The sequence below is a fragment of the Anomaloglossus baeobatrachus genome, chromosome 7 (genome assembly GCF_048569485.1).
Source record: "Anomaloglossus baeobatrachus isolate aAnoBae1 chromosome 7, aAnoBae1.hap1, whole genome shotgun sequence".
Taxonomy (NCBI): Eukaryota; Metazoa; Chordata; class Amphibia; order Anura; family Aromobatidae; genus Anomaloglossus; species Anomaloglossus baeobatrachus.
In genome coordinates, this window is record NC_134359.1 from 182,230,601 (window position 1) to 182,257,591 (window position 26,991).

Below are 26,991 nucleotides of genomic sequence, written 5' to 3' on the forward strand. Positions count from 1 at the left end.
TATAACGTTGAGCCGTGAAAAGAAAAAAATTTTTTTTTTACCACAAAACGGTTGCTTCAACTAGGTAGCTTTTTTTTTTTCACAAGGGTATCAGGAAAAAATTCACCATGAAATTTATAGAGCATTTTTTCCTGAGTACGGCGATACCTCATATGTGGTGGAAAGTAATTGTTTGGGTGCATGGCGGGGCTCAGAAGAGAAGGAACGCCATTTGACAGCAAAATTGGTTGGAATCATTAGCGGACGCCATGTCACGTTTGGAGACCCCCTATGGTGCCTAAACAGTGGAGCTCCCCAACGAGTGACCCCATTTTGGAAACTAGACCGCTCAAGGAGTTTATCTAGATGTTTAGCGAGCCCCAAGGGGCTCCACAGAAGTTGATAATGTTGAGCCAGGAATACAATTTTTTTCACCACAAAACTGTCACTTGAACCAGGTAGCTTTTTTTTCCACAAGGGTATGAGAAAAAATAGCACCATAAAATGTATTGTGCAATTTCTCCTGAGTTCGCAGATACCTCATATGTGGTGGAAAGTAATTGTTTGGGTGCATGGCAGGGCTCAGAAGAGAAGGCGCACCATTTAACAGCAAAATTGGTTGGAATCATTAGTGGACGCCATGTCACGTTTGGAGACCCCCTATGGTGCCTAAACAGTGGAGCTCCCCCACAAATTACCCCATTTTGGAACTAGACCCCCTCAAGGAATTTATCTAGATATTTGGTGAACCCCTTGTACCCCCAGGGGCTCCACAGAAGTTGATAACGTTGAACCGTGAAAATTATATTTTTTTTAACCACAAATTTTTTGCATCAATCAGGTAGTTTGTTTTTTTTTTTACAACGGTATCAGGAAAAACTGCGCCATAAAACGTATTGTGCAATTTTTCCTGAGTACGTAGATACCTCATATGTGGTGGATAGTAATTGTTTGGGCGCATGGCAGGGCTCAGAAGAGAAGGAACGCCATTTGACTTTTCAAACGCACAGACGCGGTGCACTAATCGGCCGCTGCAGGAAGCACGGTCGGATGCGATACAAAAAGCGTCAGGGATACGGAAAAAAAGTCACGCCAAAAATTGAGCAGGGATGCCGATCCGTTATGTGCATCCCTGATCGGCGCTTGGCGGGACGCACGGACGGATGAGATACAAAAAGCGTCGGGGATACGGAAAAAGTCACGCCAAAAATTGAGCAGGGATGCAGATACGTTATCTGCATCCCTGATCAGCGCTCGGTGGGACGCACGGACGGATGAGGTGTAAAAATGGACAAGGGATACAGAAAAAAAAAAAAAAAAGTTATACTCAGTACCCAGAGGATCACTGACCAGAAGAGCTGCAGGAGGAACAGATGGCAGAGAGATGGACAGCTTTACAGGAGCAGCAGGCAGGACGCTGGGCAGATCAGCAGAATGCCCAGGAAGGACCCAGCGATGGAGGCAGATGTGATCGGGCCAGTTAAGACCTCGGACGACCCGGTGAAGACAGGTAAGAGGACGTCGGGGGAGAGCAGAGGGGGAGAGAGCAGAGGGAGAGAGGGGGGGGAGAGCAGAGGGGGAGAGGGGGGGAGAGCAGAGGGGGAGAGGGGGGGAGAGCAGAGGGGGAGAGGGGGGGGGAGAGCAGAGGGGGAGAGGGGGGGAGAGCAGAGGGGGAGACCAGAGAGGGAGCTGCAGAGGCAGAATAGAGATAATGGGGGAGGCAGTCAGATCACGGGGGAGCAGATCGGGGCGTGGGGGGACAGATCGCAGGGGGGCACGGGCAGAGGCCACCACGGGAGCGCGCACGTGCTGCAAGGTGAGCACAGTATTCACGTGCAGCAGGAGCGGTGACCTCAGCTACGGCGTCGGCGGCAGCAGCGGTGGCGTGGTACCACAAGTACCAGCCACTGCACGCTGCAGACATGTTGGGGGAGGGTTCGCAGGTCAGCACAGGCCTGGGGAGGGCGGCCACCGGCAGATCAGACCGCCCCACTGCACACTGATTGGAGCGATCGTGCTATGACGCGCAATCGCTCCAATCAGTGCTGCAGGGGCTGGGGGCGACATTTTAGAGCTCCGGCTATGATGTGGTGAAGCTGCTAGAGCAGATCATAGCCAGATCTCACAGTATCGCAGTAATTCTGGCATTATTTTTGCCGAAGTTAGTGCGAACGATGTGGTTGGCGGTTCAGATTTGAACAGCCAATCACATCGATCGTCGATAGGGGGTGGCGATGCCACCCCCCCCTGGGGTCAAGCAAAGGTCCCCTGCTGTAAGAAATAGCAGGGAACATCATTTGAAAGCCGTTGCTATGGCCACGGCAATCAAATGAAGTTTAGGCCGTAAAATTACGTCCCTGGTCGTTAAGTCACGTTAAATAGGACGTAATTTTACTGCCCGCGGTCGTGAAGGGGTTAAAAGTTAGATCTAGCTTTACAAACATGTGCTATAAGAAGAGCTGAAAGAATTGAAAAGCATGTGGTACATTTGGAGTCAGGCAGCCATCTTGGATACTAGAAAGTGAATTTTACTGTGAATAAGTTTTTTAAATTTAAAAAGTGTATGTGAAGTGAATAAGTGATAAAATTATCGTAATAAATAAATAGTGTAAATGTTTATAGATTTCTAAGTAATATTGCGAAAGAAAATAAGAAAGTAAATGTTGATATTAAAGAGTGCGTACAGGGGTAGGTCTGGTAGTTCAGTGAAAGATATAAAAAGAAAGTGAGACAAATATCATAATTTGTTTGAGGAATTTAATGCGATATTTTGACCATAACAGTTTCTTCAAGTAAAGATCAAAGGTAAAACAGAGATTATATTGATTAAAATATTCATTAATATTTTAATCAATATAAAAATCTTAATTTAATATTGTTTTTGCTCTATAAAGAAAATATCTTTCTAAGTTGTAACAAAAAGTAGTATTTTATTCACATCTAGAACATTCTGGAATATTTTAAAATATTTTGTAATTTAGTATTATCTTTTCATTTTCTGTGCAAAGCTTCAAGTTTTACGATCAAGAAGTGCAGGTCATTCAGAAAATGTCTTCTAGAAATTCCAGCAACAGTGTAAAGGCAAACAGGTCTATCTGGACGAGGAATCTGTCCTCCTATTCTCAACAGAAAAGGGATCCAAGTATTACATATGTTGAAAAGCTCTCCAATCTCATGCGGATGCCAACGAACTGCCAAATTCTTGGAAACTTCAGTTTTCTGTTCAACAGCGAGAAACGGCGACTGGATCGAATAAAAAATATGATAATGGATATAGAATTGCTCTGGAGGGAAACTCTAGACTTCCCACTTTTATCCAGTGCACTCATCAGAAAGAAACTCAATCGTCTGATTGATCTAAATGACAAAAACAAAAAGAAACCTTCTGATAAATCCACTGCAACACTTTCTCAGTTATTTGATGTCACCAACGTTAATGGAGAATCAATCTCCTTTGGAATCAATTCATCCAAGAAAACGAATCTGACTATCAATATTTCAAGCTCAAGCCAGCACTTCGCAATCGCAAACCACACATGATACTGCTATGAATGGGCAAATGCCTGGTTCCAGTCGCAACACTACAACGAAGCGTCCTTCAATGAACTGTTAACCTCACTCACCAAGACAAAGTGCAGGAAGGCAATTAAGTGTTTGAAGGCGCACTGGTTGGTCGAGGAGTCATTAATTGACATTCCCAGATCTAACCAAAATGCTGAACGTGCTGTAAAAGTGATGGAGGAACTACATGCGAAATCGAAAAAAAATTTAAATTTTTGAATCTAAAATTCATAGAAAAAAAATAAAAAAATAATTTTTAAAACACTTCTTTTGTACATATTGTATATATTTATACTGTATTTGTTGAAAAACGAATAATAAAAGTTGCTTAGTTATTACTATTATCGTTTCAATAATGCAAAATTGCATGTCCTTTTTTGGGGGGAAAAAATAATTTTTGCCTTATTTCATTTGAATGAAAGGGGGAACTTTTCTTTAAAAAACAAAAAAAAAAAGGAATACTTATTCTTAAATTACCCATAATAGCTCCTCGATAGCACATGGTTTCATAAAAAAAATTTTTTTGTCATTACACTAATACACACACAATATATAACTCTATATACACACACACACACACCGTATATAACTATATACACACACAGCAGATTGGAGGATCACACATATAATGATGGGAAACATACATATTCCACGATGGGGGCCATTTATACCTGGAAGGTACCCAGAAGGGGGGATATGAGTACAGAATTTGGGGATATTATTACCTTCATAACACTCAGCAGTAAAATAAGTGTGTCATGAGCACATTTTTTTACTTTAATTTTTTTTCTATTTTTTCCTCCGCTAAAACAAGGGTGTGTCTTACAGTCCGTTGCGTCTTATAGTCCAAAAAATATGGTATATATATATATATATATATATATATATATATATATATATATATATATATATATATACACATATATATATATATACACACATACATACATACATTATATATATATATATATATATATATATATATATATATATATATATATATATATATATATATATATATATATATATATATATATATATATATATGTATATATATGTATATATATATATATATACACATATACATATATATATATACACATATACATATATACACACACACACCGTATTTTTAGACTATAAGACGCAACGGACTATAAGACGCAGTCTGCTACCTGACTGGACTCTGTACACACTTCCAACAAGCAACATGGTTTCTGTAAGTAGCTCTGTTCTGTCGGGCATCTGTTGTTTTATTTACCACTGCTGCTGGCACCTTAGGAGTTAATGCCTCCTGGAGCAGTGGCTGGCTTCTCAGTGAACCAGGTTTGCTAATCACCATTTTCAACTGGTCTCCTCCTACTTACGTTCTGGGGAGTTTTCTGTACCACCGCCAAAGATAATTTCTGCTTGCAATTGCGATACACCAGTGTCTATGGCATGCCTCTATTTGGTGGCCAGCGACTTGTTATTTGTGCAGTTTGTGAGTTCCCTGGTGTGACATGCTCCTACTCCTTTTGGTTTATTTCCTCAAATATTGTTTTGTCTCTCCTCTGTGGTTATTTGTGGTGTGAGTGTGTTTCAGTTTAATCCCCTTGTCTGTTTCTTGGGAGAGGTTGTTACTTTGTGTCCTGCCCATCCTGGTTGGGGGTATGGAGGGAGGTAGTAAAACAGGGTCAGACAGGAGACCATGCTAGGCTGGGGACCTGGACCTCCCTACCTTCAAGGGTACCTCTAGGGTCAGGGTGAGCACAGGTCCACAGTTTTAGGACCAGCTTAGCCTCCCTGGTGTCCTTCTTGCATCCCTGACAATATGTCTCACATTCTGGTTTATGTTCACATTATTTTCCCATCCTGTTATATGTCCCCATCAAAGCTCCATCTTGTTATAGATCTCCCCATTATAGCCCCATCCTGGTATAGATGTCCCCATCATAGCCCCATCCTGGTAAAATGTCCTCCATCCTGGTAAAATGTCCCCCATGCTGGTATATGACTGCGCCCTGGTAAAATATCCTAGTATATGGCTGAATCTTGGTAAGATGTCCCCCATGCTGGTAAGATGTCCCCCATGCAGGTAAAATGTTCTCCATGTTAATAAAATGTTCTCCATGCTAATAAAATGTCCTCCTTGCTAATAAAATGTCCTCCATATTGGTAAAATGTCCTCCATGTTGGTAAAATGTCCTCCATGTTGTTAAAATGTCCTCCATGTTGGTAAAATGTCCCCCATGCTGATATATGGCGTCATCCTCGTAAAATGTCACCTATTCTGGTAAAATGTTCCTCGTCCTGGCAAAATGTCCCCTATCCTAGTAAAATGTCCTCCTTCCTGGCAAGGTGTCCCCCATCTTTGTAAAATGTCCCTCATCTTGATAAAATGTCAACCATCCTGGCCGCATCCTGGTACATATGAGCCCCCCATCGCTGTGCCGCACACTAAAAAATAAAAATCATATTCCCCTTCCTTCTGCAGCTCTATCACTGCTCATCTCGCATGGCAACAAGACATCATGACCCCGCTGCATGACTTTTTGCAACAGTGGCAGGCTTAATGACACTTCTAGGACAAAAGTGCGTGTCGGAGTGAAAAGTAATGTCTCCTCCGCTGCGACACAACTTTGAACTGCTAGCATGATCACGCCAGAGGACTCAGGTGTCCTGTCTGACACGCATGCCATAAATTCGCCAACACTTTTCTATGGGAACAGGAAACAAGAGGTTAAAAGCCCCTCCTAACCCCACTCTCTCTGTAGCTTTTCAAATACCACACCAGGATGGATGCAACTCAATTATATTTAACTTCTTTATACAAATGTAAACTTTCACAAAGGCATCAAGAAAGATGATAAAGATAGAACGTTCCTGTCATGATGGGCTCTTGGAAATACCATTACCGGTAAGTTGTAATTCCCCTTTTCCAGGTCGTTCCTCATGACATCACCACAGGAGAATACCCAATAACCTATCTGAGGATGGGATAACTGCCTAGAGAACTTTTCTTACAAACGCAGTCTCCTGACTTGACAGTATGTCCAACTTATTTTTACAAAAGCTCCTTGGACCGAACCAGGTAGCTGCCTTACAGATCTGATCTACTGATGCACCTGCTTTTTCTGCCTATGAGGTTGACATTGCCCTAGTTGAGTGGGCCCTGCCGATGTCTGGAGGGGGCTGTTCTGTTAAAGTATAGGCTGCATAGATGGTGAATCTAATTTATCCAGCTAAGGTTGATTTAAAAGCCATTTTCCCCTCTATTTTTTCCCCGAAAACTGGACAAATCTCCCTTTCTGAGAAATCTTCAAGTACGCCAGCATCGCTAGTCTAACGTCCAAGGAGTTTAAGCGGAGCTCCTTCTGGTTCTTGGGATCTTGACAAAAGCACAGTAATATTATTTCTTGCTCTAGGTTTGAAGAACAAGCCACGTTTGGACGAAAGGCTAGGTCAAACCTGAGTATCATGTGGTCATCTAAAATCCGTAGATAAGGACCTCTGACGAGAATAGATTGAATTTTTCCTATTCGCTTCGCCGTTGTTATGGCTACTAGTACAGTCTTGAAAGAGAGCTTCCCAATTGTTATCTGGTACACTGGTTCATAAGGAGGGTTACAAAGAACCAGACCTAGATCCCACGGGGGTTTCAAACTTATCAGAGTAGGTCTTAATCTCTGTGATGCCTTTATGAATCTGGATAGCCACGAGTCAGAGGCCAATGATGAATCAAACAAATTGCTGAGGGCTGCAATCTGGACCTACAGCATACTCTGACTAAGACCTTTATTGAAACCTGCTTAAACAAAATCCAGAATCATGGGAATATTAGGGTGAGAACTATTGATAAGATCGACATCCAAAAGGAGCAGAATTTTCTCCAAATCTTCATGTAGATAACTAAGGTGAAAAGGTTTCCTACTTGCTTGGAGGGTGGTGATGACTTGGTCAGAAAAACCTGACGCCCTCGGGAACCGCCCTTCAGAATCCAGGTTACAGATGCAGACATTGCACGTTCCAGTGTAACAATATAGTAGGTCTTCCTTCAGAGGAAAAATAATAGGCCCTTCCCTGATCAAACATTTTAACAGTGTGAACCAACTACTTTTCACCCAGAACGGAACCACCATGATTCCCTCTGGCCCTGTCCTCCTGAATTTTCCTCAGAACTCTGGGAATCAAAGGAAGCGGTGCAAAGGCGTATGCAAGTGTCATATTCCAGACCTGTGATATGGCATTTACCACAAATTGGATTGTCAAATTGGATTGTCTCTCTTCTGAATTAATTGTTGGAAGATTACTGTCGAGTTCCCATTCTGATGGTCTCATTTCCCATCTGCTGAGATAATCTGCTACTCGATTTTCCGACCCTGTAAGGTGTACCACTTTGATGGAAATAATTGATCATTCAGCCCACCAAAAAAAATTCTGCTGCAAGGGACTGGAATAGAGGATGCCTCAAGCCACCTTGATGGTGAATGAAGGAGATGGCCGTGATATTGTCCGATAAAATCTGCACATGGCGGTTCCTGAAGAGATCTTGAATTTTCACCTCCCAAATCGCTTTTGGCACTAAGAAGTTTGAAGATTGGCTTTGGACTTCCGCCAGCCATCCTCCCTGAAAATACAGATCTCCTATGGGGGCTCCCCAGCCTACCCGACTTGCATCAGTAGTAAGTGTGACATAGGGAGCGGGGACCTCAGGAACTCCCACTTGAAGGTTTTCCTGAAGCGTTCTGACTGAGTGGGAGAAAGAGCGATCACCCTGTTCAGAGAGCACCGGAGTTCTCCTGTGACCAAGAGAATAATCCTCTGGAGGTCCCTGAAGTGGTACTGGCTCCACAGGATGCATGAAATACAGGACATCCATTAAGCTCATGTGCTCATGGCCTCCCTGATCATACATAGACGTCTTTTTTTTCTCAGAAGGCCAGAAACAATTACCGTATTTTTCGCTTTATAAGACGCACTTTTGTTCCCCCAAATGGGGGAAAGTAGGGGGTGCGTCTTATAAACTGAATATACGGGGGGGGGGGTGTACACACACACACATACATTATATATATATATTATATATATATATATAATAAATATATATATATATATATATATATATATATTATATATATATATATATAATAAATATATATATATATATATATATATATATATATATATATATATATATATATATATATATATACACACACACACACACATATACTGCAGTGTCCGTTCTTGAGCGGTGCTGGGGGCAGGTGACAGCTATATATATATATATACACATATACACACACACACACACACACACATATACTGCAGTGAATATACGGGGGGGGGGGGGTGTACACACACACACACATACATTATATATATATATATTATATATATATATATATATAATAAATATATATATATATATATATATATATATATATATATATATATATATATATATATATATATATATATATATATATATATATATATATATATATATATATACACATATACATATATACACACACACACACACACACACACACACACACACATATACTGCAGTGTCCGTTCTTGAGCGGTGCTGGGGGCAGGTGACAGCTGCGAGCGGCAGCGTTTGATCTCCTGCTCTCGCTCATATAATATGCACAGCCGCTGTCCAGCAGTGTGGTGCTGAAACTGCATCACGCTGAGGGGCTGGGGCAGAGGGGCATATTATATCTGCCTGCCCCCCTGTGATCGCACATGATCCCCCCTGTGTTAGCTATGGCCCCCGTGCTGCTGCCCATAGTAAAATAAAAAAACTCTTTACTTACCCCCTCCAGCATGTCTCCCTCCTGGTGCTGTGATCAGGCACGCAGAGATTTCACTCTGCTGTGCCGATCACATGACCGGACCGTGAACCAGGAAATGCAGGCAGGAGGCCGGAGCTCAACACTGAGGAGGGGGACACGAGGGAGCACAGTGCTGGAGAAGGTAAGGAAAGAGTTTATTTTATTAAAAGCAGCCACAGGGGGCGATATCTAACACAGGGAGCCCGTGTGTGGCAGCCACAAGGGGGGGCCGTGTGTGGCAGCCACAGGGGGGGCCGTGTGTGGCAGCCACAGGGGGGGCCGTGTGTGGCAGCCACAGGGGGGGCCCGTGTGTGGCAGCCACAGGGGGGGCCCGTGTGTGGCAGCCACAGGGGGGGGGCCCGTGTGTGGCAGCCACAGGGGGGGGCCCGTGTGTGGCAGCCACAGGGGGGGGGGCAGTGTGTGGCAGCCACAGGGGGGGACCATGTGTGGCAGCCACAGGGGAAAGCCGTGTGTGGCAGCCACAGGGGGGGGAGCCGTGTGTGGCAGCCACAGGGGGGGGCAGTGTGTGGCAGCCACAGGGGGGGGCGTGTGTGGCAGCCACAGGGGGAGGCCGTGTGTGGCAGCCACGGGGGGGGGGGCGTGTGTGGCAGCCACAGGGGGGGGGCCGTGTGTGGCAGCCACTGGGGAAGGCAGTGTGTGGCAGCCACAGGGGAAGGCAGTGTGTGGCAGCCACAGGGGAAGGCAGTGTGTGGCAGCCACAGGGGGGGTCCGTGTGTGGCAGCCACGGGGGGGGCCGTGTGTGGCAGCCACAGGGGGGGGCCGTGTGTGGCAGCCACAGGGGGGGGCCGTGTGTGGCAGCCACAGGGGGGGGAGTGTGTGGCAGCCACAGGGGGGGCGTGTGTGGCAGCCACAGGGGGGCCGTGTGTGTCAGCCACAGGGGGGGCCGGTGTGTCAGCCACAGGGGGGGCCGTGTGTGGCAGCCACAGAGGGGGCCGTGTGTGGCAGCCACAGGGGGGCCGTGTGTGGCAGCCACAGGGGGGCAGTGTGTGGCAGCCACAGGGGGTGTGTGCCAGCACAAGGGGGCTATATTCAATATAAGGTGGCCATATCCAGATTAAGAGGGTTAATTTTAGGATGGGGGGGCTATGAGGGACATATACCCTATATGATTTGTTAAACGGACACTGGCATTATAAGACGGACCCCATTTATTAAAAAAAAAAATCTCTATTCCGTCACCAAATTTGGGGGTGCGTCTTATAATCCGGTGCGTCTTATAAAGCGATAAATACGGTATGTTCTGTACCTGAGAAATGCCACTACCTCTGTTATAAGTTTTGTAAATATCCGAGGGGCAGATGACATTTTGAACGGGAAGCACCAGAATTGAAAGACTTGTTTCCCCCTTTCCATCGCTAAAATTAACTATTTTTGGTGGGCTGGGTAAATGGCCATGTGATAGTAGGCTTCCTTTAAGTCAATTGGGCACATTACCATGGTTTTGTTTATTAAAAAGGAGCGTACATCTTATCAATTCCATCCGGAATCTTTTGAACCTCGCCCAACGATATATCGGTTTTAAGTTTATAATCATGCAGAACTCCCTGGAAGGATTTATTATGGAGAAAATGCTGGAGAAATGGCCCTTATAATGTTATTCTACTGGAACAGGAATTACTGCATTTGCCTTTATCAACTTCTGGACACCTGCCCATAAGTCAGAGAGAGTAGCTGGAGAGTAGGAATTTGATAGAACAAGTCTTTCTGGAGGTGACTGGGGAAATTCTATCTTGTACCCCTCAGATACCACCATCAGAACCCACTGATTTGTGGATACACGCTGTCAACCCTCGAGATAGCCACAAAGTCTCCCAACTACCCTGGTGGAGTCATGACCTTTCGGGGCCCTGTCTGACTCCAAAAAGGGAACTTTTATCTCAGACCACAAAAGGGAATGGCACACAGCTTATTTTAAGATCAATTATCTCCGGACCAGGTTTTTAATCAAACTGCCAGTCAGGCAGATTTTTTAAGGCCATTATTCCTACATTCGAACCTAACCGATTCTGCAGAGACACCAGCCATAAATCCTGTAGCCATTTTACGTAATGGGAGGGATTCTAGAGTGGCTTCTCTTGATCTCATATTCCTAGGCTGGCTCTCCAGGTCCTCAATTCATAAGAACATGGACTAGCAACCGATGTGGTTTCTATGTTGGCTCTAATTATCGCCGCCAAGGCTTCCCAAACCTTTTTCAGAAGGCCATCTGTTTTTCTGTCCGTTGGGTCTCGAATTCCCGATGAGTCTTTGAAGGGAATGGATGTCTTCTTGGCTTCTTTGGCCATTGGATCATCAATCTCTTCCCACGTTTTAACATTTTTTGGTTCAAAAGGGAGACGAGCTCTGAAGTCCAGAGGGATGACCAGTTTCTTCCCTGCATCCTCCCATTCTTCCAAAATCATGGCCCGGACATGATTGTTAACTGGGAAGACTCTTCCTCGAGCATCTAAGTCCTTCAAACAGTTTGTCCTGGATCAAGTGGGTCTTTTCTGTTTTTTTCTACTTTCATGGTGCTGCGCACTGCACTTAGTAATTCGTCCATATCATCTGAAGATAAAAGGTACTTCTTTCCCTCCTCCTGTGGGATGCCCGATGCTTCTTCCTCAATTTCGGAGTCAGAGTCAAGGAAATGTTCCTTCTTCAAAGTCAGCTCCATTTCCTATCTGGGTGTTTTCCGGGAGTTGTACCTGGGTGTGCACCATGCTCAATATAGATGATTGTACCTCCTCCCTAATCATAGACCGTATGTCTGTGAGAAAGGTGATCTTCTGAAATGATCTTGGCTATGTAACCGTCGCAGAGTTTCTTTTGACATGCGTCCATTAATTTCCCGTTACACATAGCGCACCTCCAAGATTTCCCTGTCATCTTCTTAACAGACTCCTTCCTTGAGGTGTTGCCAGACCCTGCCGAAAAAAACCCCTACCATAAAATGTGTAAGGTTGCTCTAAAGTAAAGATGGGGAACCATAACCAACCCTGCAGGAATCACCCCTTCTGGCAACTTGCATAAACCTGGGGAAATTCAGAGGGAATATCTGAGCGGTTTGAATCTTCCATGGTTTGACACACTGTGTGTACTTACATACAGCACATGCACAGTGCACACCTACAGGTTACATTCCATCCTCCCCAAAAGGTTTACATTACCTTCAGATGGGTTGCCCCTGGTCTGCTTCCTGCATCATTCGTTCCACTAAGGAACATACACAGCCCTCTAAATCGCTCTCTCCTGTGCCGAAAACCAGAAGTACATTTCAGGGTGGAATGCACGTAGTATGCATGACCAGAAGTGGGCTGTGGCAACGATGGCAGGAAGCAGAGAGCCCTCATGTGAGGAAAGTGGTTGGTGCCAGGAATAGCTTCTCGCTCCACTGGTGTGGCTGAAGTAACTCTCCTTGAGAGGTGCCTGTCCTGGACCTCTTGACAGGAAGAAAGAGAGCAAGATTTCCCCAATCCTTGATCTTGCTTGGTAACTGCACACTTCTTGAGTCCGTCCTCTATAGGGACAAAAAAAAACAAAAAAACACAGACAGCAGGTGGGGGGTGTGGAGACCCGGGGATCAATGGGTGCTCTCGTCCGCTGACCCGGCCACCTTTAGAAAGACAGCATGGCTCAGGGCTCATCCCAACTAAACGCCCGACCTCCTTAACCGTGGGCGGAACACTACTCAGACAACACAGGATGAGGGAATCACAATATTAAGACTCTATTGGATCCCCAAACAATTAACGGCATATGGCACATAACCAGCAAAACCACAGAATGTAACAGGCAACAGTTTCTCACCCTTCCACTGGCTCACCAGGGATTAGAATGTCCGTGCCTCAGAGCTTCCAGACCGCAAAGCCTGTAGTCAAGTGACAGGATTGTCCCAAGCTGGATTCCTTCCTTAGGTAGTCCTTGATATCTCAGCCGAATCCTTGTATTCAATGCTGAAGTCCATGTAGTATCATAATCCCGGTTCGGTTATGGTTTGCCAATCGGATCCGCAGATCCTAGCTTGGTATCATGTAGCAAGAGTCTAGCCAGGCATTGGACAGTCCTCCTCCTTATACCCCTGAGCTCTCCATTCACACCATTGGGGTTTCACGATTGGTGGATATAAGACTGGGCTCTTATTGGCTAGATATCAAGCCATATACAAAATATCCCTAGTAGTAATGGTCTCTGGCAGAGACGAGGGAGAGACAGCCAAGTTACATCACATCTAGCAATACACATAGTAATACAATGGGAAGTTCGCATAATTGATTTGTCTGGGTATCTGACCTTCACTGGCCAAGGCAATTACATGAGTCAGCGAGAACTTTAACATTAGACTCCTAAAAGTCTTGTAGAAACAATGAGGGGCTTATCCCCCATTTATAAACAAACTATCATCATGTCTGGCTGAATTTTAAGAAACTTAATCCATGCTAGGCACTGAGAGTCCATGTCGTCACATTCCTCCCCCTTTTCATTAACCAGACAGGATAGGCTTCCGATCATCCTTCTCCACCTGTCGGGAAAACCCATCCGCGTTTCCATGGTTCTTGCCCTGTTTATGGGAGATGGAAAAATTATAAGATTGTAACGCCAGACTCCACCTAAGCAAGCGTCCGTTGTCCCCGGCAGTGCGATTTAGCCAACTCAATGGATTGTGGTCAGTGAGGACTGTGAACTCATTGCCATATAGGTAGGGCTGTAATTTTTTCAGGGCCCAGACTATGGCCAGGCATTCTTTTTCTATAGTGGCATAAGTCCTCTCTCGGTCCAACAGTGTCTGGGAGAAGTAAGCTATCGGATGTATCTCACCATTAACCCCCACTTGGCCGAATACAGCTGCTAGTCCTGTATCCGATGCGTCTGTTTGGACGATGAACCTGAGACGGAAGTCAGGAGCAGTCAGGACTGGGTTCTGGGCCAGACAGTGATGCAACTGGAAGAACGCAGTTTCACATTCTGGGGTACAGATAAGGTTACGGGCATATCTTTTGTTGTGAGGTCAGTGATCTGTTTTGCTACGGTACTGTAATTTGGTATAAACTTTCGATAATAGTTTCCGGTTCCTAGGAATGCACGGACCTGTTTTTGGTTGACCGGGCGTGGCCACTGGGTAATGGCTTCTACTTTCGCAGGTTCGGGACGAATGCACCCACTTCCCACCCGATGTCCCCAGTATAGCACTTCGGCCATCCCCATTTGGAATTTGTCAGGTCGGATGGTAAGCTGGGCTTTGGCTACCCTCTGCAGCACCTCGGACACATGCTGAAGATGCTCTTCCCAAGTGTCGCTGAAGATAGCGATGTCATCCAAAATATTCCTAGGCATACCCCTGACATCTTTCCAGTAAATGGTCTACCATCCTCTGGAAGGTGGCCGGGGTGTTCTTCATCCCAAAAGGCATGCTGGTAAACTCAAATAGGCCAAAAGGGGTTATGAAGGCCGATTTCTCTTGATCCTCTTGTGAGTGGGATCTGCCAGTATTCCTTGCTCAAATCGAGGGTAGATATAAACGAGATCCCCCTAACCTATCCAGTAGTTCATCCACCCGGGGCATGGGATAAGCATCTGTAATCGTGACCTCATTGAGCAGTCTATAGTCCACACAGAAACAAGTACTATTGTCCTTTTTTGGCACCAAAACAACACTGGCAGCCCATGGGCTATGGGAGGGCACAATGACTTCCATATTTAACATGTCAACCACCTCAGCCTTCATTATTGCCAAGACAGGAGGGGGGGTCACCCGGTAGGCGTGATGTCTTAGAGGAGTGGCTGCCCCTGTGTTGACATGAAGCTGGACCAGGGGGGTTCTACCAGGCTGACTTGTGAACAGGGATTCATACGTTCCGAGTATGTCTGATATCTTTCGCATCTGTGAAGGACAAAGCTGTTCCCCCAGTGATACATCTTTTACCCCCATTTCCCTTTTGGAGTCCACTAATAGGTCTGGGATCTGGTCCAACTCTGGGTCATCTAACTCTGGACAACAAACTGCTAAATTGGTGACCTCTCGTTCCTCATAAGCTTTTAGCCTGTTGAAATGGTAGGTATGCTCACGAACACCTGCTCGATCCAAAGCCGCCACGGTGTAGTCAGTATTGCCACATTTCTTGGTAATGGTGAATGGACCCATCTACATGGCTTGCAGATTGTTTTTCCATACCGGTACTCATACTAGGACCTTCTCTCATCAGGCAAATTTTCAGGGTCGGGCAGTGCGATTGTAACATCGTTTTTGCCTTTCCTGAGCCACTTCTAAATTCCTATGTGCTAACGCCATGAGGTGCCTCATCCGTTCCCTAAACTTTTGAACATAATCCAGAATGGGAACCTCTTCTGTGGGAAAGGTGCCCTCCCAACGCTCTCATACCAGCTCTAGGTGCCCTAGTACCCTTCGGCCGTACAGCAATTCGAAGGGGGAGAACCCAGAGGAGTCCTGCGGCACCTCCCGGTAAGCAAAAAGGAGCTGCTGCAGGTTTTTCTCCCAGTTCTTCCCCCTCGGACTCCACATAACGGCTAATGAGCTGCTTAAGCGTTACATTGAAGCACTCAAACAATCCATTTGTTTCAGGATGGGTGGGGGTAGTGCGCACGGGGCAGACTCCATGTTTCTCCCACAGGGTCTGAATCAGTTCACTCTGGAACCTTGCCCCCTGGTTAGTCAATACTTCCTGTGGAAACCCTACCTGGCTAAAAATGTCCAGTAGAGCTTGAGCCAAGTGCTCTGTATCTATGGAGGATAAGGCAACGGCTTCTGCTTAACGGGTGGCTAAGTCTACCAGGGTGAGGATGAATCTTTGTCCACTACAGCTACGGATGGCTAAGGGGACTACTACATCAATGGCAACTCTCTGGAACGTTCTCCTATCAAGTGCATGGGTTGGAGTGGGGCAAGATATTGGGCTCCCCCCATATGTTAACAATAAGGAATAAGCTGGGCTCACTACTACAGACCTGGTGCTCGGGAGAAAAATAGTCCATATACAAATAGAGAACCCCGGCACACAGTATGGAAGGAGAAAAGCAGTCAATGGTTCTTGTTGTATGTTCTAGTTTTATTCAAAGAAATTTTTTCACAGCAAGTTGTAATACAGTCTTTTCATGACAACAGGGAGTTGCATTAAAGTCCGACGTTTCGGCTCTTAATCGAGCCTTCACCAGGGACAAAAAGGTACTAAATTTGAACAGACAAGATCACAGAAAACATAATTACAATAACATCATGTTCAAAGTAAAAACATAACAACAAAGTTTCTACAAGTGATGTGGTTTTAGGACGTGAAATATGTGCACGTGGAACAGTGTTAACCAGATGTACATCCGATGGGAGGGAAGGGAGAAGGGGGGGGGGGAAAGAGGGTGGGAATGGAAAGGTGAAAATGAGTAAGAGGGGAAACTGAGAAAAGAAGAGGAAAAAAAGAGGAAAAAGATGGAGTATAAGGAGAAGAAGAAGCAACGAGAGAAGGAAAGAAGGGGAAGAGAGACATACCCGTACTAATGTTGTACTAAATAGGTCCTATGTACAACACTAGGAGATAAGGAACTGACGACTAAAACGGAAAAGAAAATTGTGATCACCATTATGTGATAATCTATATTGACATATGATTAGGAAAAATATAGCTTATATTCAGGATATAGCTTACATTCGAGAGTCTTTGGGTCTCCAAGATAAAGGATTTTAGTAGCTGGATATAGGTAAGTACAAAACGTGGCTAATAGAGAAGAAGGAGAAGATAATGGAGAAACTGTGAAGATTTTCAGAAGGCATTATATGTAAAAAACGGTAAGTTGGGAAATATGAAGTGTAGGACACATACCGGTGAAACAACTTATTATATGAGTAGGTAGTGGCTCATATATGGTAGAGGTATAAGGTGTGCTTGGGGCACATATGTGTTGTCGCTATAAGAAAAATAAAAGAAATAGACATCGATGAGAAAGAAAATGAACAATAGTAAAACCTTGTGAACCAAGGGAGATAAGTAAAACATACCGCTGTATGACAGGTGATTGTTTCAGGGTTAAAGCATAGGTCCGCTTTTCATGATCAAGCAGTGGGTCGACTGCCCAAAGAATTATAGGAGAGGGGGGGCTGCAATATAACATGTCACTATTATAGCCTTGTGAATCAGATAACATACGTTATAGACACAAATGATCACGTACCTACAATGGCAATGAAACGGTTGGATGACCGAGGTAAAGCCAACTAATCATATGAATGGGCAGTGACTCATGTATGATAACGGTATACAGTGTGTTTGGGGCATTTATGTGTTGCCGCTATAAAAGAAATAGACATGAAAGGGAATTAGTGGAAATGTTTAATTGCGAACCCTTATGGATAAAAGGGAATGAGAAAAACATACCGCTGTATGACAAGAAATTACTTCAAGGTTGGAGCATGGGTCTGTATTCCATGTCAAGGCAGTAAATTGACTGCCCAATAGAATATAAGGAAAAGGGGGCTGCGATAAAACATGTCAGTATTATAGCCTTATTAATAGAAAAATAGATTAGTTACAATATAGAGCCATGATCACATACCTATAATGGCAGTGAAACGGTTAAAGGGAACCTGTCAGCAGAAATTTCCCCTAAAACCTAACAGATTCCCCCTCTGCAGCTCCTGGGCTGCATTCTAGAAAGGTCCCTGTTAGTATTGTGCCCCCTTTCTGACCAAAAAAAAGAGTTTATAAAGAGGTACCTTTTTGGCTTCGGATTCTATAAATCAGACACGGGGGCGGGCAGCCTGATGGCCGTTATTCTGCCCCCTGGTCCTGTATGCCGCCCCCATCGCTGATTTCCATACTTTTGGACACCGCCCACTGCTCCAGCCATCCCCGCGCATGCCCAGTGCCAGTCTCACGGGACTGAGCACTGTGACTGCTGGTGACGTGTGCGCAGGCAAGTGATTATGGGCGGGACTGTGACTGTTATCAGCAAGTACCCGCCCATAATCTCGTGAGCGCGCAAACCTCTCCAGCGTCACACTGTGCTCAGTGTAGATGCTAGACTGTATGGGCTGCTTCCAGGGATGACGTCCCTTTGTCACGTGATAGGGGCGTGTTCAAAATACTATCACGTGACAAAGGGATGTCATCCCTGGAAGCAGCCCATACAGTCTAGCATCTACACTGAGCACAGTGTGACCGCTGGAGAGGTTTGCGCGCTCACGAGATTATGGGCGGGTACTTGCTGATAACAGTCACAGTCCCGCCCATAATCACTTGCCTGCGCACACGTCACCAGCAGTCACAGTGCTCAGTCCCGTGAGACTGGCACTGGGCATGCGCGGGGATGGCTGGAGCAGTGGGCGGTGTCCAAAAGTATGGAAATCAGCGATGGGGGCGGCATACAGGACCAGGGGGCAGAATAACGGCCATCAGGCTGCCCGCCCCCGTGTCTGATTTATAGAATCCGAAGCCAAAAAGGTACCTCTTTATAAACTCTTTTTTTTGGTCAGAAAGGGGGCCCAATAAAAACAGGGACCTTTCTAGAATGCAGCCCACGAGCTGCAGAGGGGGAATCTGTGAGGTTTTAGGGGAAATTTCTGCTGACAGGTTCCCTTTAAGACCGAAGAAGAGCCGATGCCCTAAAGAAAATGTAAGTATAAGTAGGTAAGAGGAGGAAGACATGAATAAAAGGTATCACAGCAGAGTCATAGGAGGACCTTACCTAGAAGCGCCTGTGGATCGCTTTGTGGGAGCCCAGGGACAGAGTGAAAAAGCCCGGTATATAAGGGTAATGTATTAAATGGCGTCTGATGTCACATCCGGGTCTGGGAATGCTGGGAGGTGATGACGTGAGGGCGCATGCGCATTGCGCCGTACTCGCTCTGCCCTCCAGACTTGGGAGCGCAGGTGAGCGATGCGCAATGTACGCATGCGCAGTGCATAGGGTGGCGTGCGGTCACATGGTGCCTTCCTAATCATAAACGTGAAGTCCAAAGTGACGTCAAGGCAGTGGTGGAGCGTGCTGCAGGCATAAGGAGGTGTGTGCACGCTATAGGACCAGTGAAAGGGTGTTCTAGGTTATCTGGGGAAGAGAAAGAGAAAAATATTAGGATCATTATAGTGAATACAATACCAGGAATTCTCATAATATAAATGAGGAGGATATTAGTAGGTAGAAATTACAGACATAATGTAAATGCAGACATATTATTATTATAACATTATAACATATGCATGTACATACATAAGGGTTATCTCTCGGATAAGGAAAAATAAATAATCATGTGATATACATTTAAAAGCATCATCATGGTTTCGGGAGAGTATCACTTGGGACAAAGGGTCTCCAGTAGATAGTGCTTATATTATGAACAGTTGTTAAAGCTGTTGTAACAAGTATTAGAGGCATGGAGAAATAAAACAAAATAAAAAATAATAAAAAATAAAAAAATAAAATGATAAAAATAATAATGAAAAGAATGATAAAACCTAGCAGATAACCTCATACTCCCTATTGAGACCTGAGGGTTCCAGAGTTTTGAGTGTATGTATCCAATAGGCTTCTCGTGTCTTAAGCCTAGTGATCCTATCACCCCCTCTCCTGATAGGGGGAACATGTTCTATGACTTGGAATCGTAATTGGGATATGGAATGGTTATGAGTGATGAAGTGAGATGGTATGGGTAAAAGAGTTTGTTTGCAGCGAATTGTGGATTTATGTTTACTAATACGGTCTCGGATATGCTGGGTAGTCTCCCCAACATATCCGAGACCGCACGGACACTTAATCAAATAAATGACAAAAGAGGACTCACAGGTAAAAAAACCTTTAATGGGGAATCGTTGACCTGAGTGGGGATGTGTGAAGGAGTCACCCTTAGTGATGTTTGAACATTGAGTACAGCTCAGGCAGGGGAAGGTACCCCTGCGTTGTGCTGTTAGGGTGAGTTGAGTGGGAATAGGTGTGGCTGATCCGATGTCCGCTCGTACTAAACAATCCCTTAAATTTTGAGGTCTTTTATGGCAAAAGAGTGGTGGTTGACTGAAAGCAGGAATGGAAGGGTAGGATTGCGATAGAAGAGGCCAATATTTACGTATAGTGTCTCTAATGGGTGTGTTAAAAGGATGGTAGGTAGAGACAAATGGAATTCTAGAGACCTCCTTATTGATCTGAGAATGGCGTGTGGGTAACGGAGAATGTCGGGAGATGTGGAGGGGATAGCCCCTTTCTTGAAATTTGCGAGACATCTCATCATGGCGGGCTATACGAGTATCGGGGTCAGTCACAATACGGGCAATTTTATGGTGTTGTGAAAGTGGTAGGGAGTCCTTTACATGTCGAGGATGGCAACTAGTATAATGTAGAAGACTATTTTTGTCAGTGTCTTTGGTATAAAGATCAATGGAAATAGTACCTGTACCATCCAAGATTACGGTAGTATCCAAAAAATGAATGGAAGTAGGGTCCTGATGGAGGGTGAAAGTCACATTGGGTATACAACAGTTTAGAAAACTTAGGAACTTGTGCAGAGTTTCGGTTCCGCCTCGCCATATGACGAACACATCGTCTATATACCTTTTCCATGTAAGGACATGTGTTAGGAAGAGTGGGGAGTCATAGATATAGTGTTGCTCAAACCAGGCCATGAAAATATTGGCATATGGGGGTGCCATATTTGACCCCATTGCTGTGCCTCTTCGTTGTATGTAGAACTGGTCTCCAAAAAGAAAGAAGTTCTGTTCAAGGACTATGTGCAAAAGATCCTGACAAAAGGTGTGTTGAGGGTCAGAGAGGTTACTGTAATGTTCAAGAAACCAATTAACAGCCTCTATACCAAGATGATGATCTATGCTGGTATAGAGGCTGTTGACGTCAAGTGTGACTAGTAGGCAGTCGGCCGGTATGTGGCCCAAAGAGCGAATATGGGTCAAAAAATCAGTAGTATCTTTCAGATAGGAAGTAATACTTGGGACCAAGGGGGACAAAATTTTGTCGAGAGTAATGGCTAGGGGAGAAAGAATCGAATCTGTGGACGCCACAATCAGACGGCCTGGTGGTCGCGTGAGATTTTTATGGATTTTGGGAAGTATATAAAAGACTGGTGTAATGGGATTTGATTTGTGTAAAAACTCAGATAGTTTTTTATCAATAGTGCCGGTCTGTAGATGATAGTTGATGGTAGAGGAAATCAACTGACGTATTTTGGGGGTGGGATCTCTACTAATAGGTGTATACGTAGCAGTATCATGAAGCTGATTATGGATCTCCGAAAGATAATAGGTTTTATCCAAAACCACAATAGCCCCACCCTTATCGGCTGGTTTGATGATTATTTGGGGATTATTTTTCAAATTAATGATGGCGTGCGACTCATCAGGAGTGCAATTGTGTTTAAGATGACATTTACCCTGATGTATGTCATTAAGAGTGCGGTCAATTTCAGCTGTCACTAGAGAAATATATGTTTCTACTGGGTGGTAGTTCTTGGGAGGGCAGAAACTACTAGGGTTAGATAGGCCTAGGGTGTTTAACTTAAACATTTCAGCAGACCCGGAACCGTCAGGTTCAGCAGGACAATATTGTCGCGCGCCATCATTAATTTGAAAAATAATCCCCAAATAATCATCAAACCAGCCGATAAGGGTGGGGCTATTGTGGTTTTGGATAAAACCTATTATCTTTCGGAGATCCATAATCAGCTTCATGATACTGCTACGTATACACCTATTAGTAGAGATCCCACCCCCAAAATACGTCAGTTGATTTCCTCTACCATCAACTATCATCTACAGACCAGCACTATTGATAAAAAACTATCTGAGTTTTTACACAAATCAAATCCCATTACACCAGTCTTTTATATACTTCCCAAAATCCATAAAAATCTCACGCGACCACCAGGCCGTCCGATTGTGGCGTCCACAGACTCGATTCTTTCTCCCCTAGCCATTACTCTCGACAAAATTTTGTCCCCCTTGGTCCCAAGTATTACTTCCTATCTGAAAGATACTACTGATTTTTTGACCCATATTCGCTCTTTGGGCCCCATACCGGCCGACTGCCTACTAGTCACACTTGACGTCAACAGCCTCTATACCAGCATAGATCATCATCTTGGTATAGAGGCTGTTAATTGGTTTCTTGAACATTACAGTAACCTCTCTGACCCTCAACACACCTTTTGTCAGGATCTTTTGCACATAGTCCTTGAACAGAACTTCTTTCTTTTTGGAGACCAGTTCTACATACAACGAAGAGGCACAGCAATGGGGTCAAATATGGCACCCCCATATGCCAATATTTTCATGGCCTGGTTTGAGCAACACTATATCTATGACTCCCCACTCTTCCTAACAGAGAACAGTAGAGATAGGTGATAATGCCGCGCCACAGATCACTTCAGGAACAGTAAGATTAACGTATCTTTATTGGCATAGGTCTACGCGTTTCAGGAGCCCCGCTCCCTTCCTCAGGACCGTGAAGAACCAAGAGACATCAAATCTAAAATGGTGTCCACTGACATACATTAAATAACCCCAATGACGTCACAGGGACCATCCCTCATGAAAAAAACGAGCGGGAAGAACACGTTGCATCAAAAAACATGACGTCATATAAACATTTGCATATACTAATCAAAAACCACTGTGTGCAAAAAACATTAAAGATATTAAAAACATGAAACATATCTACAGATCAACAATGTGAAAAAGAACAATAATCAAAGCTTAACCTTTGTCAACCCAGAATATATGAAGAAACTGCGTTAAAAGATGGAATAAAAAACCGATAAAAGAATGATGTGTAAATAAAAATGTGTGTTAAATATGTGTGATGATGATCTGTATCACTCATGAAACTAGGGGTTAGAACCCCCACGATATAAGCAAAAAACAGAACAGGACATGAAAAAACCCTCACGATTCATTGTGACCATCGCGGCATAAGTGAAAACATTATAATCCATAAGGTGCTATCAACCAGTAAAAAAGTGTGAAATAGGGACTAAGAAACCTTTGACAGGCTGTGAATGTATACTATAGAAGCGGCCGAGCAAGTGACAGGTGAAACCCCCTGTTGGCAGCTTCCCATCGGCTACAGTTCACGGGAGTTCAATAGCGTGGGAAAAAGAGCCAGTGCGCCTGCGTCCGAGAGCTAGCAGGTCAAAGAAGTTCAAGACTGTGGGAATTAAAACAGAGCGCATGCGTCTCTTCTAAATCAGTGACCCAGTGTTAATACTATAGTAAAAAACGCCCATACGGCTAAACCATTTGAGTAGAGTGAAAGACAAAGTGTATATAGGAAACCAACATTAATAAATCTTGACAAACAATCGTGTCCCACATTAAGCCCGTATCAGTGGGCATGAACCTTCCGGCAAAAAGTATATATATATATATATGCATGTTGCTCCTATGTTGGACCCGACCACGGGCAATACCGCTAGTCCAAGGGGCCAGAGCTAAGAGCAAACCTACAAATACCGATACAAATGGTGTTCACAGACACGGAATATAAATAAATTAAAATGACATAATAGCAAATATAATCCACAATAAAACAACCTATGCACTGTCAATCATAAATAGGGAATAATTAAAAGAATATACATGGATAAAATACATATATAAATATAATAATAAAAAAAAACCTATGTTATAATAAATAAAAATAAATAAAACCGAATGTATCCCAATCAATGAAACAAATCTGTAATCTCATTGAGGCCCCGTGGTTTGAGCGTGTTGAGTCTATAGATCCAGAAAGTCTCTTTTCTGTTCAGTACCCTCATTCTATCAGGAACATGTGGGGGTATTTGTTCGATAGGAGTAACTTTGAGTTTTATTTTCTTCCCATGTATTAAGGTGGTGTGTCGTGACAGGCCATGGAGCATAAAGCCCACCTTAATGTTGTGTCTATGGGAGTTTATGCGATTGTGCAACGATTGTGTAGTCCTCCCTATATAATTTTTACCGCAGTCACATTCGATTAGATAAATAACAAAATCAGACTGGCAGGTGAGGCGTCCCTTTATCGTACAGTCTGTGTCATCCGGGGTAGGGCCAAAAAACACCCTTCCATGTTGAATATTATTGCAACACATACAATTCTTAGTCCCACATCTAAAAACTCCTATGTTATTATTATTATTAATAGCTGGATAAAAATGGTTTCTAAGTCTGCTGGGGGCCAGTTGGTTCCTCAAGTTGGAAGCTCTGCGGAATGTGATACCCGGGTGTAACGGCAATACTTCCTTGAGATAGGGATCATTGAGTAATATGGGCCAATGTTTCTTTAGAATCTTCTTAACCAATTCCCCATCACAACTAAATGTAGTGAGAAAATTTGCCTGAAAATTGTCATTGTATTGATCATCCCTTTTTTTCCTCAGGGGACCTATCTTACCAATAAGATCAGACTGACTGAGATCCTTATTAGCCTGATAAGCCCTCTTGATTGTGGCTGGGGGATATCTCTTTTCTAAAAATCTACCTCTCAAAATAGAAGCTTGGTTAATAAAATCCTTATCCAGAGTACAATTTCTCCTAATCCTTTGGTACTGATTATAGGGAATGTTGCGTAGCCATTTCTCATAATGATTGCTAGCAAAATTAATATAACCATTGCTATCAACCTTTTTAAAAAAGGTCTTGGTGATAATGGCATCATTATCATGCATAATAGATAGGTCAAGAAAATCGATAGAGGTCCGATCTATCGTAGGTGAAAAACTCAAACCCCAGGAGTTGTTTGCTATATCCTCCAAAAAAAGTGAACAATCATTATCCACATCATCCCAAATGATGAATAAATCATCTATATATCTCTTATAGATAATCACACGCTTATAGAATTTTGAAGAATATATATAGTGTAACTCAAAGAGCCCCATCACCAGATTGGCAAAAGTGGGTGCAGCTTTAGAGCCCATCGCTACTCCGCAACACTGGCGGTATATGAGATCTTGGAAAGTGAAAAAGTTGTTTTTTAGAATAAACGACATACTGTCAAGTAGAAAATCTTTCTGTGCCGGTGGCAGACGTTCATCGATCTCCAAAAATTGCTTAAAGCATTCCAATCCTAAGCGATGTGAAATGTTGGTATATAATGATGCAATGTCCAGAGTAATAAAAATGAAAGATTCTTTCCACACAACATCTTTCAGAATCTCTATAAGGTGGGGGGAGTCCCTAAGGTAACTCCTAAGATTGGTAACGTGTAACCTCATCGTATAATCAACATATGCTGATAAGTTTTCTGTAAAGCTGGTGTCACACATAACGACGACGACAACGACGTCGCTGCTACGTCACCATTTTCTGTGACGTTGCAGCGACGTCCCGTCGCTGTCGCTGTGTGTGACATCCAGCAACGACCTGGCCCCTGCTGTGAGGTCGCCGGTCGTTGCTGAATGTCCAGCTTCATTTTTTGGTCGTCACTCTCCCGCTGTGACACACACATCGCTGTGTGTGACAGCGAGAGAGCGACGAAATGAAGCGAGCAGGAGCCGGCACTGGCAGCTGCGGTAAGCTGTAACCAGCGTAAACATCGGGTAACCAAGGGAAGACCTTTCCCTGGTTACCCGATGTTTACGCTGGTTACCAGCCTCCGCTCTTGCTGCCAGTGCCGGCTCCTGCACTGTGACATGTGGCTGCAGTATGCATCGGGTAATTAACCCGATGAATACTGTAGCAAGGAGAGCAAGGAGCCAGCGCTAAGCAGTGCGCGCGGCTCCCTGCTCTCTGAACTGTGACATGTAGCTGCAGCACACATCGGGTTAATTAACCCGATGTGTGCTGCAGGAGAGCAAGGAGCCAGCGCTAAGCGCGGCTCCCTGCTCTCTGAACTGTGACATGTAGCTGCAGCACACATCGAGTTAATTAACCCGATGTGTGCTGCAGGAGAGCAAGGAGCCAGCGCTAAGCGCGGCTCCCTGCTCTCTGCACATGTAGCACAGCGACGTTATGATCGCTGCTTCTGCTGTGTTTGACAGCTAAGCAGCGATCATAACAGCGACTTACAAGGTCGCTGTTACGTCACCGAAAATGGTGACGTAACAGCGACGTCGTTGTCGCTGTCGTTTAGTGTGACACCAGCTTAAGGGATCCTATTCCCGAGATAATAGGTCTACCTGGGGGGTTGACTAAACATTTGTGAATCTTCGGGAGATGATAATAAAATGCCATTGTGGGATTGTTTCTTTCCAGAAATTTAAATTCATTTTTGTTGAGAATCCCATTATTTGCTGCCTTTTTAATAAGTGTATGATATTCTGCAATAGAGTTATGGTATTCATTTTTGTTGAGAATCCCATTATTTGCTGCTAGAATATTTGTATTCTAAAAAACAACTTTTTCACTTTCCAAGATCTCATATACCGCCAGTGTTGCGGAGTAGCGATGGGCTCTAAAGCTGCACCCACTTTTGCCAATCTGGTGATGGGGCTCTTTGAGTTACACTATATATATTCTTCAAAATTCTATAAGCGTGTGATTATCTATAAGAGATATATAGATGATTTATTCATCATTTGGGATGATGTGGATAATGATTGTTCACTTTTTTTGGAGGATATAGCAAACAACTCCTGGGGTTTGAGTTTTTCACCTACGATAGATCGGACCTCTATCGATTTTCTTGACCTATTATGCATGAT

The 26,991-nt window shown here is 44.1% G+C and overlaps 1 protein-coding gene across 2 annotated transcripts in view; it reads right to left on the reverse strand.

The window, feature by feature from the left end:
* Window positions 1-26,991, reverse strand: part of WIPI2 (WD repeat domain, phosphoinositide interacting 2) — a 738,254-nt gene that overhangs the window by 588,706 nt on the left and 122,557 nt on the right. The window lies entirely within an intron of this gene.